Raw genomic sequence first — 13,321 nt, forward strand, 5'->3', positions numbered from 1 at the left:
AAACTAACAGCTCAAATTCCCAATATAAGTGGACCAGTTCCTCATAAACTGTCAAATATTCTTAAATGTGTAATGATCTATAGATGCTCATGAAGAAAGATCTGCCAGAAGTGAGTGATAAATTCCTATCCCTGGGTGCATGTGCATTCAGAAATAGCTGTGAGCTTTATAGTTCTCATCTAACTTCTTTTAAGGAATTCATGAAGCAAGTGGTATGTGACAAGGACTCCACTTAGAAATATAACTGTTTTTATGTTCCACTGAATCCCTGAAAATGGTGAGGAGGGTGGGGGGAAGTGAAGGAAAGACAAGCAGGGCTAATTCCAAAAAGCAAGGCTAGAAAATAGCCCTGTGAGGTCAAGACAATTTAATTTATTTACATGCTACCTGTTATTTTCAAACAGCACAAAATATGCATATAAGAGTGATGGAATTAATGTGAAATAAAACAAAAATATAATGACTGCAATACAAAGCTAATACCGCTAATTGGCATGAGAATTTCAACATAAAATTATGAGCTATGATTTTTCAAATTTGTCATAAAACCTTTAGGAAATGTATTTGAAAGCTCAAAATAGAAATTAGGTTAAAATGCCATTTTATTGTGTAAGCTCTTGGGCATTATACAACAAATAATCTAGGATTTATTTGGTATTAATAATTTAGGTATCATATTAGCTGAGTACTATCCTCTATTACATAACATAATATACTGTTGGGTTAGTGTCAATTTCTCAAACTCTCCCAGGCTGCTGTAATGCATGTCTGACCTAATTTCTATTTCTCTTGGAGGAAAATACACACACACACACACACACACACACACACACACACACACACCACAGAAATGTTGCATTAAGAATGCTACATTTCAAATAGACTTTACCCTTGCAATTTTAAGCTATGCCATATTCAGATTAATTTTGTGAGTGATATCTGCATATGTTTCTGTACAGTATGAAATGACTGACTCTGTAGTGTAGTACGTGATAGAGTTCTACTTGTTAAAGTAGGTTAGATATAGACACTAATGTGTGTAATGATAGTGTCCTGTGTTTCTTAGTGCAAATCTGTAAAAATGTCCACAGAACTTTTACTTAAAAACAATCCTGTGCTAGAGCTGCCATTAAGCGTGCAAAATTAATCGGCTGTGTGATGGATTCTTGTTAAATTTAACAATAACAACCCAAATGAGATTATTAATTTTTTTTTTTGTGAGTCTTACTGACCTAAGAAACATTGTTTAAATTGTTTAAATGGATTCTACCTGCAGTTATTTGTGTACCTGTTTGTTGGGGTGTGCATTCTTGTGTGTGTGTGTGTGTGTGTGTGTGTGTAAGAGATCGAGAGAGAGTGAGAATCTCAGTCTGCCAGATAGAATTTTATAGGCTTAGTGATGTTTTAATGTTGCTTGGCATCCCATTGCTGTGGCCTCTTCTGGAATTTACCAATGACCCTTACCAAACACATCTACCCATGTGACCAAAGTCCACTGACACAAGAGGCCAGAATTCATACTTGCACATTAATGAAAAGTCACAACTGGAAAGCACAGAAAGTTAGAGGTGAAAGCAGCCTCCGGTGGCTTCATTTTGTAGATGAGTCCATTTTGTAATTCTGCAGACAAGGGGGGATATGAACTTTGCACTGCAGTGTCTTCTTGTTCCATCCTAGGTCTGTCTACATCTCTCTCTGGCTATGATCCTTTCTAGGGCTGATGAATACCCTTTATTGAGTCAACTAGTGCTTTAAAGGGTTTGTTTTGTAGGTTTATGTACTCATTTTAGTTAGCATCTACCTCTCTGGGAAAATGAAAGGAGGGTTGACTTAGGGATGAGTATAGCTGTTGAAAGACAACTATCAAACCATGTGGTTTGAGTTTTTAAAATTGTAAAACATTGGTGTCCAAACCTCCCACCCCACTTGTATGTAAAGGACAGTGAGTGTTGTGTAAATAGTAAACTATAAGAAGCATGAATTTTCATCTTTATTAATGATCTTGAAATAAGTAAGAGAATGCTTAATATGTTAGGTAGAGCCAAGAATGCTACTAAGAAGCATTGTCTTTGGAAAAATTTTGTATAATGACTTGGGGCATAAATTGTGATGAAAAGGCAACTCGGTTTTCGGTTCCAGTCATACTTAGTGATCAGAAAGCTGTAAGATATTTTCTTTAAAAATAGAATTAAGTTTAATTTTTTGCATGGCTTACAGATTGGGTCCCTTGAAGGTTAAACCATGTGATGGTATAATCCATGAGATCTTCTAGATGGGCTCTGTTCAATAGGGCTTTCTGTGATGATGGAAATGCTCAAAAACCTGTGCCATCTGGTATAGTAGCCACCAGCTACAGTGACTTTTAGACAGTTAAAATGGGGTTACTACAAGGTAAGAACTGGATTTCAAATTTTATTTAATTTTAATTAGCTGAAATATAAATAGCCGTATGTGTCTAGTGGTTGCCATATTGAACAATGCAGTTCTGGGTGATTGTGCTTGGAGATCTAGCATCAAGGTATTAATGGAGTAACAGTGAGGCTAAGAAAAGAGTTTGTGGGCTAGGAACATGCAGTTGGAAAAAGGCAAAAAATTCCTTTCTGGGCTTAAAAAGTGTATGATCTCAAGTATGACAGTAAAAATTCATTGTTGCCCTTTGGAACTGTTGCTTATAGACTTTAGATCAAGGAATGATCAGTGAAGCTTAAAGAGCACTTTATTAAGCCACTTTTCTGGGATCATTAGTTGCATGTGAACCTGTTGTCCAAAAATAGTAGTTAGATAGTAGCTGTAAAACGTTTGACTTGCAAGCTATGCATGACCCGTACTGTGAAATTGGGTCTTGTGGCCAAAAAGTAATGTTATGGGCGGGGGGGAACCTAATGAAATCCCTGTTCACTTCCAATATCTTATCCAAACTTCATTGCTGTATCAGTAAGGTGCAAATGTAAGAGCAAGCATGCTTTGCAGTGTTCAGACTGGTTTTGTTTGCCCTTGAAGGCCAGCTTGTCATTGTATTTGGTGTGGGTATATGTGGGCATCATTTTTCAGATGCCAGACTAAAATCTAGGTACTATTTTTAGAAGGAGATTTGACATCGTTTTAGTCACTTTCTTTTTTAAGCAAAAATTTCAGTTATCACTGAGTTGAAGATTTGAAGCTTTGCACAAAAGCACTTCTTTTAACAGTAAAAAGTATTGTCCATGAAATTTAAAGACCTGAAGGTTACTAAAGCTACAAGAATTACTTTTTAGCTAAATAAAAGGAAGCAGAAAATTCAGTTTGAGATATATTTTCCTATAAAGACCCGATTCTAACTGATAATCTGGTATTTATTCCAGTCTAGATTTTGATTTGAAGAGTTCCCATCCCTTTATTTGAAAACTTACGTTGTTTCAAAATTGGTTAGTCTACTTTTCACTGTTTTCCAAATGGAATATATACAAAATGCATTTACTTCATTTTAGCAGAAATAGGTTGTTTTGTTTTTTGGGTTTTTTTCCTAGAACTTATCAATGGGCAAGACTTTCCTTCTTAGCTTGCCTTTAAAAATCATTTATTTTATTTTATTTTATGCCAAGATAGTATCTTTCTTTAGCCTTAAGAGGAAGATAGAAGTTCAAAAGTTATCAGTGCAAGAGGAGTGATACACAGAAGACTTCAATTTCTATCTTCTCTCAGAAAAATGATGCTGCCCACCAGTCAGCATTTTGTTTCTGCGTAAGAAGTGTCGGGTAGTCAGTCTGTCATCCCTGACCTAGATAGAGAAGCTGTTCCTTGACATTTCCATCATTCTCAGTAAATTGTCACCCACATGGTAATTCTTACCAAAACAGAAACTACTGAGAAGAATAAGGTAGTCAAGATAATTCAGTAGCTGTTTTGAAAGTAGTAGTCTATTTCAAAAGCAATGATGTTCAGTTGCCGAATTTTGTTCAACATGAGACACTTATTTATATATTTATTTATTTATTTATGAGATGGAGTTTCACTCTTGTTGCCCAGGCCAGAGTGCAGTGGCGTGATCTCAGCTCACTGCAACCTCCGCCTCCCAGGTTCAAGCTATTCTCCTGCCTCAGCCTCCCGAGTAGCTGGGATTACAGGCATGCGCCACCATGCCCGGCTAATTTTGTATTATTTTGAGTAGAGACAGGGTTTCTCCATGTTGGTCAGGCTGGTCTCTAACTTCTGACCTCCGGTAATCTGCCCACCTCGGCCTCCCAAAGTTCTGGGATTACAGGCATGAGCCACCACACCCAGCCGACATGAAACACTTCTAAAAGATAAGTGGAAATTCAAGCCATTGATTTTTCTGACACAACAGACTTACTACACACACACACACACACCACGATTTAGCTGTAATTGGAGTTAAAAATCAAGTAAAATCTGTTATTAGTCATGTTTTCCAATTCGTGAGTTATACAATATTGGATTAGATGTTAATTTCTTAACTATTGCTCTGGGCTGCATACATTATGTCAAACTAACTACCTTTGGGAGTGTCCATATAAACACTTGAAACTTCAAATATATGAAGAGGTAGGTTCTACTGTATACGTTTTATTGGAAAGCCGTTGATCATTAAAGAACATAAGCAGGTGGGGCATTTAATTTCTTCCAAATACCTTATTTTTGGATCTGCTCAAGTGGTTAGGGCAAGTGCACCATTATTCCTGAACCCCTGCAATTTGGGTTCCCATTTTTCTGCATAAATTTTCTTGCTCAGTCGAGCCAATGACTTTTTTTTTCCTCCAGAATTCACTGCCTGGGGTATCCCACTATATATATCTCACCTATGATGTAGTGGTGCTTGAAACACTTATCTCATTGGCTAGATTTTATTATTCTAATCCAAGGTTTTTTATATTATTCATACTATGATATTTTTAGGGACAATCAGTAATATTTGGGGCAGAGTGCTGAGGGACCTCTTGAAGTCTGCAACAGCATGCATTTTCTTTGTTTTTCTGGGAGTGCTTCCCTGTAGCTGTCTTTGTTCTAGAACACTGCTCTAAATTTATTGCCATGGGATGTAGGGCTATAGCCCATGTGAAAGTCTTCTGTAATCTCCTTGGGGTATGAGTTATTGGGTTATTCTAACAGGAGTTTTCCAAAGGGATGGTCCATTTTTAATTCAACATTTGCTTTTTGAAGATCCAGAAGTAGACAGTTGGATATAATAGTGGTAGAAGAGCATGGGCTGTAAACAGAAGGAAACAGAGATGACAAATGCCTCTTAAAGGGGATCTAGTTGATACCTCTGTTAAATAGTGGCAGAACACAGGAGCTGGTACCTTACACTGTGCTTTAGGAAAATTCTATGAAGATTTCATTTACAAATCCTCATGGGATTTTCTGGGTTGAGGGACAACCCAACTATTAAGTAGAGGGAGAGGGAGAAGGAGAAGGAGAGGGAGAGGGAAAAGGAGAGGGAGAGGGAGAGGGAGTGGGAGAGAGAGAGGGAGAGGTGAAGCATTGGGTCTATGTCAAGGGACAGGCAGATATACCCAGAGAGGGAAAAAATACTTAGTAAAGGAGGAGTATAGCTGCAAAACAAGATATATAGGAGCTGAAGCAGACATGGCAGAAACCAGCTGGAGAAAGCACAGGACAACTAGGACAATTTAGTTAAGCACAATCTGTCATTCCAGTATGGACTACCAAGTTCAATTCAGTATGCTTCAGTTGAAGACACGTGGGGTAATGTGCTCAGCCGATGAGGGTCCAAGGAGGCCCCATTTTCCCTATCACCCTATCCTATGGTCGTGGTTTGGATCGTTAGCGCACTAGGCAATTTCAGAGCCCGCTCTAGAGTTGGTTGCCACGTCAGTACAGACAGACTGTAGAATCCTCTTAACCATGGAATGCAAAGCCTATTCCTGTGGATCTATCCTGACTTAATTATGTCAGTACTGTTGGGAAAATGAGTTCAAGAATATTTCAGTTTGTACACCCTGGTTGCTGTCATATCTTTTTTCATTTCACCGCTTGTTTGTGTTTGCCTCACTCAACAGTCATAGGTGTGGAAGCTGCTTTCAGCTTGGGACTGTTACAAACTCCCAACACAAGCCATCTAGCTGCAGCCCAGGGTTTCTCCCACCCTACGGCTTCAGCGGTGGGTTCCCTGACCCTCTTGATAACAAATATTCCAGTCTAATGGCTAGATTAATGCTGCTCAGAGGCTATTAACTCAAATCCTTGATGTGTTTCATTTACAATTATGTGGATTATTTGTTTTAGGAGCTGTTTTTTAAAGGGCCAAATAGCCTGACAGATAAATGAGCTGCTGGGCTGTGTAGAAAATACTGTCCAAATGTTGCCAAATATTGACTTCATAAAGGGGATATCAAGCTGCTGTTTATAAATCTGAATGTCTTAAAAGCATTCTTGCTTGCTCTCTCTGTTATAGATGGTGTCTTAGCCAGTCCTGAGTTTTCCAATGAACCCAATTTTAATATATGGTATTTTTGTATGCCAAACTGGTGTCTTGTCCTTTGTATATGTGGTAATGTTGATTTTATGACTACTGTAAAAACACATTTGCTATGATTAAAATTCATAAAATGATTTCAAATAGACTCACGTATTGTTTTTTCCCCCCTCCTAACCCCAGGAAAAGAAAAAAAATTGGTGAGATTTTCATCATCAGTTATTCTAAGGATTTCAGTAGACTTGGGTGATAAAGCAGTAAGAAGATCCTGAGCCAAGGATTTTAAATGGAGGTGACTTTCAAGTAGATCCTCTGAGAGGCCAAAGAACACATCTTTAATGAGTAAGCCCAAGCTTGTCTTTGCAACTTGGGTTTTCATGGCTTCTGGTGGCCCTTCCTTTATCCTCCACTGTTTAGAAATTGTGCCGCATGCCCCAGGCCCCAGAACCCTCTTGTTGCACCGTTTACAGAACAACTTCATGCAGCCCCTGTGTAGTCAGGTAGAGTGACTTGGCCTCTTGGCCCTGAGTCTGGAAATGTGTCCTTCGATTAATGTTCTCATCAGTAGGGTATTTTGGAGAGCCTGTTTTGACAAAAAGCATCCTGTCTTTCAATAACTCTATCGTATCAATGAATTTCAATTTAGTTTAACAGGTAGCCTACTCCTAATTAAGGGCTATCAATGACCTGGTATGCTTGGGTGCAGGTGTAAGCATGCTCTGGCTTTCTGGGAAATTATAAAGTAATCCCCACAGTTTTAAAAGTGAGATGTGGCCAGGCACAGTGTCTCATGCCTGTGATCCCAGCTTTTTAAGAGGCCAAGGCTGGAGGATAACTTGAGGCCAAGAGTTTGAGACCAGACTAGGCAGCATGGTGGGACCTCTGTCTCTACAAAAATTAATGAGGAAATTAGCCAGGCATGGTGGTGCACACCTGTAGTCCTAGTTTACTCATGAGGCTAAGCCTAGAAGTCACTTGAGCCTAGGAGTTTGAGGCTACAGTGAGCCTGATTGTGCCACTGTACTCCAGCCTGGGTGACAGAGTGAGACCTTCTCTCCTAAATAAATAAATAAATAAGAGACATTATTGTGATTCAATACCCACTTCTTATACCAAAAACGCAAGGAGTATTGTATTGTCTGTATTCTTAAATGTGCAAAATTTATTTCTGATCTGTGGATTTCCCTGGTTTCAAGTAGCATGGGGCAGAGGTGGGTGGGTGGGTAGGAATTTCTTTGCTAGAGTTGGTTACTCATTCTTGAACCTCTCTATCAGCTACAGAAGAGCTTGATTAGAAGAAGGCAGAGAGGCATTTAAGGAAGGCCTGGCTTCACCAGGTCTTAGCTCCTTCATGCCAGGAGCCAATGGTATCTACACTCTTATGTTATCAAGACTCACCTGTAGACTTGATGGGGACAGAGCAAAGGAGATGGGGTCTTGGGAAAGCCCTATAGGTGCATCTTGCCTGGGAATAGACACATTGGCAACCTCTTCAGATGACACTATTGGTGGTGGCACAGGTTTTCTGCCTCTGGATGTGGGCCTGGAAGGACAGGATGAGGCCATGCTCACTCCAGGATCCCTGCAGAGGAAGAATGTGTGTGAGTAGCTGAAGATCAGGCAGAGGGATATGAAGGTGCAGAGAGAGAGGGTAACCAGGTCTGGCATTCACTGCATGCCATCCTCACCCTCAGGCCTTCCACACACACAACCCTCCAACACTCCGCCTAATTTCCTGAAATGAAAGCCCGTCTACCTGCCAATACACTGTTTCTTAAATGCTTTTGTTTTCAGAGATAATTCTTGGAAGAGAAACCCATTTTTCAGTGTACACAATATAGCACTAGGCTGTGTAAATGGCAGGGGAGAAAAGGAAGGGTTTCTAGAATCAAGACTGAATCTCTGCTTTTCTTTTTATAGATTTGAAAACTTTTGCACAATTTTACTTGACCCATATAATAGCACAGCTATAATTCGATTCAGTCTCTCTCACTCCCCAAAACTGCTCCTTGAATCCCCTCTTTATTGTGTTGGCACATGCGTATTTGCTTTCATTATTTGCAAGAGTAAGTGAATGTATAGACATGTACGTGTGCATGTGTGTGTATACGCATGCATATGTGAACATTTCATGGACTCTTGGCATATGTTTTTTTCAAGGTTAAGAGGGTGAAGATCTTTAAAGAGGGATCAGAAAACTACTCTGATTTGGGATTACTTCTTTTATTTTCTTAGATGGAGTTTCACTCTTGTTGTCCAGGCTGGAGTGCAATGGTGCGATCTCAGCTGACTGCAAGCTCCACCTCCTGGGTTCAAGTGATTCTCCTGACTCAGCCTCCCAGTAGCTGGGATTACAGGCATGTGCCACCACACCTGGGTAATTTTGTATTTTTTAGTAGGGACAGGGTTTCTCCATGTTTGTAAGGCTGATCTCAAACTCCCGACGTCAGATGATTCACCTGCCTGGGCCTCTCAAAGTGCTGGGATTGCAGGCATGAGCCACTGTGCCAGGCCAGGAAAGGATTATTTCTATGGAATAATGAGGAAAATGAGGGAGAGGGAAAGCCCCTTCAACCTTTTGTTACTTCGCGCAGAGTTTCCATGATGGCCAGGGACGATGGCTGCTGAGATGAGCAAGGTGGGAACAGCCCCTGACCATGTAGGGGAGAAAGAGAAACTTCTTTTCTCACCCATCACAAGGTTTATGGTTGACACTCATTAATAAGATAAATGCACACCACATTTATTTAATATAAACTTTATGTGACATGGGAGCCTTCAGAAAAAAGACCCAAAGACTCAGAAGAAATTATTTTTATGGACACTCAAGCAGAAGTATAATTGGAGGACAAAAGGGTCTAATCTAATGGTAATAATCTGGGGGTTGGGAGAACTTAGTGGGACCCGTTTGTTCAGATTCCTCCTGGAATCCCTGCATGCCATTTCTTTTCTCTGGTCATAGGGTGACATGTCTGTCATATGGGGATCTTCAGGGGAGAAAGGAAGAAGGAGATCAGAGAGTGAGTTTCCTAGGTTTTAAGGTCTGCTGCGGAAAAGAAGGGGCAGGTGGAATTCTAGTTTCTATGGCCCAGTTCTAGAGAAAGAGGGTGGAGAAGGTCAGAGAGACCGTCCTGCTTTTGAAGTTTTCTCAATTTCCTGTGGCTTAAAATACTCAGTATGCCAAGGTGCCATACCTTGGGGTATCATGTTCTGAACCCTGACTTCATGTGAACCTTAGAGTCTTGTAGGAATGACAGACAATGATAATAAACAATGTCCAGGTCCAGTGCAGAGGTGTAGGGGATTTGAATGCATGTAACAAGGAAGACAGATGGAAGGCTTGCCTGATGGGTTTGGGGTAGGAGCAGAGTCAGAAAAGGCATTCTGGAAAAAGCAGCTTCTAGGATAAGAGCTAAGGGATACATTGGGATCGGTGAGGAACATTTCTGGAAACACACTCAAGAAGGGATCACAAGAGAAAAAGGAGGCATTGGGCATGGAGACTTCTCTCTGGCGTAAGTTGGCTTCTCTTGTCAGCCTCCCTGCAATTTGTACATTGTCTTGTGCCAATTACACTGCAATTGATGATACTTCAGTGTGACATCCCAGTCCCCAAGAATATCCATTGCGATGGTCTATATGTTGTGTCCCCCTCCAAATTCATTTGTTGAAATGCTAAACCCCAAGATAATGTTACTAGAAGGTGAGGCCTTTGGTGAGGTGATCAGGTCATGAGGGTAGGGCTGTCATGAATGGGACTGAGGACCTTATAAAAGGGACTCAAGGGAGCTGCTTTGCCCCTTCCACCATGCGAGCACACAGCTGGAAGTCACCATCTATGAACCAGGAAACGGGCCCTCACCAGACACCACATCTCTCAGCACCTTGATCTTGGACTTCTCAGCTGCCAGAACTGTGAGAAATAAGTTTTCGCTTATAAGTCACCCAGTTTGTAGTATTTTGTTATAGCAGCCCAAACAGACTAAGATACCCATAGAAGAGCATTTTACAAAAGCACAACTATAGGGTTGATTTTATAGGTAGATACTTTTTCATAAGACGTAATTACGTGTGAAACTGGCTCTGCAATGGACATTTGCTTCATCATGTTCATATAACATGTAATTATTTTCTTCTGCCTATGCTCTGTGCAGAAGAAAAGAATGCACAGAATCTTTTATTCCAATAGTTGTGCCACTAATTTCTGAATCAAACAGATTCAGACTCCAATATTGCTGATACAGGCTGCAAATAAACCTCTGTCTAAGGTACAGTCTTGAAAAGGGCATTTTCCAAGCTGTGTTTTGAGATATTATTAATAGTAGGTATTTTATGAAAAATATTTTGTGATTAAATAAGCTGGGAAAGCACTGGGTTAAACAGTTTTTTTTTTTTTTAATTGCATAACTTTTCAGAGCCTTTAATATGTACATTAGTCAGAGTTCTCTAGAGAAACAGAACCAACTGTGTGTGTGTTGGGGATGGGGGTGGGGAAGGGGCGAGAGAGAGATTTTAAGGAATTGGCTCACATGATTGTGGATTGCGGCAAGTCTAAAATCTGCAGGGTAGGTCATCAGGCTGGAGACCCAGGGGAAAAATAATGCTGCAGCTTGAGCCCAAAGGCGGCCTATTGGAAGAATTCCCCTTTCCTTGGGGGAGGTCAGTCTTTTTTCTCTTAAGGTCTTCAGTTGATTGCATGAGGCCCACCCACATAATGGAGGGCCGTCTGCTTTACTCAGAGTCTACAGATTTAAATGTTAAGGGTATTTAAAAAATGTCTTCACAGCAACATTCAGAAAGGTGTTTAACCAAATATTTTAGTATTATGGTCTAACCAAATTGACACATAAAATTAACCATCACAATATGCTAAGGGGCCCTGGACATCTCTAAAATGGGAACATAATATGTATCCCTTTCTCCCAATTTATATAAGTAGAGAATCCATCATCTGCACAATGTCTATTGATATCTAGTAGAACACGGTTGGGGGAATACTGGCCTTGAATGATAATTCGCTATTTTGACTTACTCCATTCATGTCTGGGTTGAAGTGATACTCAAAGACTGGCCCAAAGCAAACCAACCACCAACCTATAAATTAAGTGCCCATATTTACATAAGAAGATTGAACCATTAGCCTGTGTTTTGTTTTTTATTTTAAAACAATATCATGTAAACATAAAATAACCTGATACTTAGATTTACCTTGATGACATATTGTAAGTAATTTGCAAGCTAATATGTACTGCACACATTACCAATGAAATTTTCTCGTATGAGTAAATTATGGGGGAAATACGTATACATCTGCTTTAGCAATAAGAGTATGGATGAATCATACTTAAATGCAGTGCAAACATATCAGAGTCTAGTTTTAGAAAATTATAGCCTAAAAATTTATAAATATTCATTACCACATATTGTGGGGTTAGAAATAACCCACAACAAACTAAACTGATAATGATGAGCAAAACCAACAATAATTTGCTATTAAGCAAGAAGAATAGCAATTAAAAAACATGATCAATTCAAGACAGCACTGATAATAAGTATCCTTCCCACAAATTGTAGGAATTTCAACTATTTGCACATGCAGTAGGAGCCCAGCAATGTTGGGAAAATATCGAATTAACAAAATACAGAATTGGAGCCATTGCTGAACTCTCTAAGCTCTGAAAAGCACTCATTTTGGTTCAAAAATGCAAAATTTAGCAAATCATCTGTACGCAGTTATTAATGAGTTGATCTCATTCAGGCATTTAACAAGTTTCGGGGTTGCTAAGCAACCTGTTAATAAAACCTATTGGCCCTCCCAAGTGGGCAGGGAGCCATGCATTGAGAACCACTCCCTAGAAGATTAGGCAAACAAAAACAAGGAATTTATGAACATGGGCAGTACATATAAATGAGAAATGGAGCAGTTTTCCATTTCATAAAACATCACTTTAATAGAAATAAAATTTCATGGAATAAAATCGATAGTTGTAATATTTACTTTCAAATATGCTCAGGATATAGTCAAGACAAGAACTATCCATGTTCTATACATTTCTATCAGTTTTTATGTACTTTAAACACATAAGATCCCACTATGCATTGGCTAAGTTCCCTATGAAATTTTACCCCCCACCCCAACCATTTAGGACAAATCACAGCTTCTTTCTAACTTTGTCAGATAACCAAGAAATTGTCTACTTTTTAAAAATCCCATATTGTTGCCTCATCACCCACATTTGGAAAGGAAAAATTCATTCCTATGTAAAATGTTTGTACCTCCTTAAGCTTCAGTCCAGCTTCGCCAGCCCTTCACAAAGAAGATATTGATAGTTTTGTATATTTATATAGAAATGGTTATTAATTTTACAATGACTTCTGTTTATGTAAGAGATGTTTTGCTTGCAAAATATAGGATAGACTAAATAGTAAATTTTGCAGAGAAGCAGAATTAGTGAATGTGGTGTGAAATGGGGAAGACTTCCTATGAGAGATTTTGAAGTAAGCACCACTGGTAGCGGAGAGCCTGCTGCTCCTGCCTGGAATGTCACTGATAGACTGCATCTATCCATTCTTGCCACTCACCACTGCATCCCGTGGCACCTAAGAGAATACTTGCTACTCAGTAAATATTTGCTGGATGAATGAGTGTCTAAGTCATACTGTCTGCTGAGACAATTGAGTAACATTAGGCTTCGGATGCACCAACAGTTTTGGAATATTCGGGGTGGCTGGGTCTCTTTTCTTGGCAGATCTCATCATTTTCTGCACTTAAGAGTCTTGCAATTGCTGTGGGGAATAGTTCGCTCTCTCTTTCCCGCCCATCAAACCCATTTTAATGAGCTGTTTCTGTTCTGCTATCTTCCTGAAATAAAATCATTTCCTCTTCCT

This window comes from Colobus angolensis, unplaced genomic scaffold (assembly GCF_000951035.1).
Source record: "Colobus angolensis palliatus isolate OR3802 unplaced genomic scaffold, Cang.pa_1.0 Scaffold369, whole genome shotgun sequence".
In the NCBI taxonomy this organism is placed as follows: domain Eukaryota; kingdom Metazoa; phylum Chordata; class Mammalia; order Primates; family Cercopithecidae; genus Colobus; species Colobus angolensis.